The sequence below is a fragment of the Egretta garzetta genome, unplaced genomic scaffold (assembly GCF_000687185.1).
Source record: "Egretta garzetta isolate BGI_Z169 unplaced genomic scaffold, ASM68718v1 scaffold650, whole genome shotgun sequence".
Taxonomy (NCBI): Eukaryota; Metazoa; Chordata; class Aves; order Pelecaniformes; family Ardeidae; genus Egretta; species Egretta garzetta.
Window position 1 is genome coordinate 858,461 of NW_009258374.1, and position 3,762 is coordinate 862,222.

General features: G+C 51.6%; 1 protein-coding gene across 5 annotated transcripts in view; it reads left to right on the forward strand.

The window, feature by feature from the left end:
* Window positions 1-3,762, forward strand: part of PIDD1 (p53-induced death domain protein 1) — a 32,625-nt gene that overhangs the window by 22,979 nt on the left and 5,884 nt on the right. For 3 of the 5 annotated variants that reach the window (XM_035895272.1, XM_009639684.2, XM_035895286.1), the window contains one exon: window positions 3,035-3,072. The exons of 1 other annotated variant lie outside the window; for it this stretch is intronic. The gene's annotated coding sequence lies outside the window, so the exon portion shown is untranslated. Of the gene's footprint in view, window positions 1-2,922; window positions 2,977-3,034; window positions 3,073-3,762 lie in introns of those variants that run through there. One more of the 5 variants, XM_035895270.1, reaches the window with a different exon arrangement.

Below are 3,762 nucleotides of genomic sequence, written 5' to 3' on the forward strand. Positions count from 1 at the left end.
CCTGCCGAAAGGCTCCTGTGGCAATAGGCGGCTGCAGCTGTGGGCTCCCTGCCAGCAGCTGTGCCCAGAGTGGGATCTGGAGGCCGATCTCGCAGCCAAGGCAGCACCATTCATCGGCACTCAATAAACAAAAGTGCCTTGCTGTTTTATCTGGGAGATAAGCGCGCAGGACATGAGATTGCTTTCCCTTGCGCTCTCTGTGCTGAGCATGGGAGCCTGCGTTGGCCACCAAAGGAGCCAGGGCACTGCTGCTGTGTGACACGCTGCCGATAGGCGTGCAGGAAACGGGGGCTACTGGGTGTCAGGCAGCCCTGAGCTCCACAGGTGCTAGGCACGACGAGATGTTGGTGCTTACTGGAGGTTGCCAGCCCTGCAGGGCATGTTGCAGGAGCTGGGCCATTTTGCGAGCCAGCTTGTGACACATTGCCTGTTAGCACTCCAGGGTCAAGCCTGTGGCTCTAAAAGTCACTTACAAAGGGAAGAAAATTCTACTTTTATGCCTTTTTGGCTTCTTGATGATCAATGATGGAAACATGAAAGTTTTTTGCTTGTTGTTTTCAGAGACTAACATTGTCGAGCCTTGATTTCCCTGCTTTTGCTGGAGAAAAGTGGCTGGAGAGTTTGCTGGTGGGAACTGAGGAACACTTGTAGTCCTTGAGTATCAGGGTCTTTCCTCCCACTATTTGTTAGGCATTTGAATCAAGTAGCTACTAAGAAGATGTCTGCAGCTTCCTTCTGAGGAGCTGGGGGCTACTGGGTGTCAGGCAGCCCTGAGCTCCACAGGTGCTAGGCACGACGAGATGTTGGTGCTTACTGGAGGTTGCCAGCCCTGCAGGGCATGTTGCAGGAGCTGGGCCATTTTGCGAGCCAGCTTGTGACACATTGCCTGTTAGCACTCCAGGGTCAAGCCTGTGGCTCTAAAAGTCACTTACAAAGGGAAGAAAATTCTACTTTTATGCCTTTTTGGCTTCTTGATGATCAATGATGGAAACATGAAAGTTTTTTGCTTGTTGTTTTCAGAGACTAACATTGTCGAGCCTTGATTTCCCTGCTTTTGCTGGAGAAAAGTGGCTGGAGAGTTTGCTGGTGGGAACTGAGGAACACTTGTAGTCCTTGAGTATCAGGGTCTTTCCTCCCACTATTTGTTAGGCATTTGAATCAAGTAGCTACTAAGAAGATGTCTGCAGCTTCCTTCTGAGGAGCGATGGCCAGAGGGGACAGACAGACCGTGTACGTTGGTTCACCTGCATGGTCTTGCAGCCTTGAGCTCTCAGGGAGAACAGAGCCAGGCTTGGGGTAGAGCTGTCCCCTTCCCGCACCCCCTTCACTCTCCAGCTGCATCCACATCTTCTCTCACTTCTGTAATGTCAAGTGTCTGCACAGAAAATGAAACCAGACCTGCTGGGTCAGTGGTTTCTGACTGATTCCTGGCATCCAAGCTGACGGCCAGCTGTGAATCTGTTAATTTTATTCATACCATTTGGCTGTACTCTCAGCAGTTGGATGCTGGATGCTTCCCCTACCACCTCTGTGCCGTTACCTTTGGCAACCCATCCTGTGGTCCCAATGGAGAACAAGATGAGGCTTGGTTGAGATTGATTTTTCCAGAAAATTATGTTGACCGGTGCTAATTATCCTGCCTCTTCAATCTTTATCAGTTAAATCATCTACCAGCACTCTGGTAATCACATCCAGGATGGCCACTGGGCCAAGGGAGCAGTGACCGAGCTTGCCTGATTTGGCTTTTTTAAGTGTTGGTTTAACACCCACACTCATCAGGTGCTTGGGGATTTCACCAGCACTCCACCATTTATTAAAACAGAAAGCAATACAAACGGGGAAGGAAGCTGAAAAACGCGACCTCGTGAAAGCCTCTTTCTTGGCCAGCAGGCTGAGCCTGCCCCATGTCCTTGGCAGGGCTAAACCAGCCCACGGCCTCTCTGGCAACCGGGCTGAAAGTGGCACAGGATTTTGAGACAAATGCAGGGGGAGCTTTGTGACAAGCTGAGCACAAACCCGGTATAATGCTCCCATGTGTGCAATGATGGCAATGATGTTGCCTCGTACAGGAGGTCCTGAGCTTTGCTCTTCACCTTGTAGCAGATGCAGATATTGCTGCTTTTGAAGTTCCACGTTGTACCAAACAGTTTTAAATCTTTCTTTCGTCTGTCAGAAGAAAAAATTTATGTCTGAGAGCAGAGGAAACCTTGACAACCTGGCACTTGCTGAATGCAAACTTTCTTCCTCTGCTTTTTTTTATCCCCTCTCTTAAAGGCTGCCGGAAGAAATGGGTCCTTTGCGCCACGCAGGTTACAAAGAGCAGTTGTTTTTATGCAGGAGAATCAAAAATAAAAACGGGTGATTGCAGTCGTCTTAAAGCTCAACACAAAGCCAGACAGCATTAACCTCTTCTTTGCCAGGAGGTGGTACTGTCCTACCAAGGATGGCACATTATGATAAACGGTAAAATCTAACAATCCATGACAAGTTCAGTCCAGCTTTTGTCTGAGTTGTTACAGTGCAGTGAAACCCACCAAAGCCTTTGCAAAACAGGATGGAGGGGGGACCTGCCACCACCAAGGAAGGGGGTGGGAAGGAGTTTCGCAGTTGGGAAAGAGGTGAAGTGGGGAGGGGTGACCACAGATCCCCCATGCTCTGTTTCTCTGTTCCCAAAACTGGGGGAGTCCTGTGTCAGTGCCTGCCAGCGTTTTCCCAAGGATGTGGTGGAGACAAGGATGTGGGGTTGGACAGACTATGCCAGTGGCTCCCTGCCCACAGCACTTGCATTTTGCTCCTGTGATGGACGCCTGTCCAACACACACCAAACAAATGTCCATGGTGCACAAATCTTCCTTGATCCGGTACCACCTTTCTGGAGTGAGCTTAGTCACCTCCTGTGCTGTATCTTCTCACGCTTTGCAGGTTGAAAAGTGCACAAGCTGCTCCCTTTTTCACCTACATCCCACTCATCGGCATTGGCTTCTGGTGCTTCAGTGACCTCTGGTTTACATCTTCTTCTCACCTTGGGTTACAGGTCCCTGACTGTGATAACAAGCTCCTCTTGTCTTCAGGGGCGTGCACAATTCCGATGTTTCTGGGCTGTTCATCATGACTCCATATAATTATCACTTCTCCCACGTACACCGTGTCCTTACTAGCCTGCCACACTCCACCATCCTTGTAGCTGTTCTTCTCCGATCATCTCCGATTCGTCGCGCAGGCTGTGTATTCGTGTTGTGCTGGTTCCTGTGAGCCTTCGGTGCAGGGACGCACGTGAGCGGTGAGGGATGCCCTTGGAGATGTATTCCCCTGAGTTTCCATGGTGGTGTCACCCCAAGAGGCACAGAGATCTGGCTGCCCACTGCTGTCCTCCTCGGCTTCCCGCTTCACTTCCAAAGCCCACTGAAACGGTCTCTGGATGATTTTGTGCGAGGACTGAGGCCCCGTTACCCTCCTGAAACCACAACGGAGCCTACTAACCCTGGAAGCCATGCCCACCTCCGGCCTGGAGGCTTTCCAGCGGGGCGGCAGGGCACGGTGACCCAACCCGCTACAACCGCTTTGGTTTTTATTTTGAAGGGATGACAGATTTATTATTTCCCCCCCCCCCATTTTCGCTTGCCCCGTTGTCCCACCCACGTACCGACTCGCCCAGTGGCTGCAAGATGGCTGACGGGTGGGGTGAGGGAGGGCGCACCTCGCCGTGCCGTGGGGCGAGGGGTGTTCGCTGTCGGAGGGGAGGGCAGCCCCACGGGCACGGCG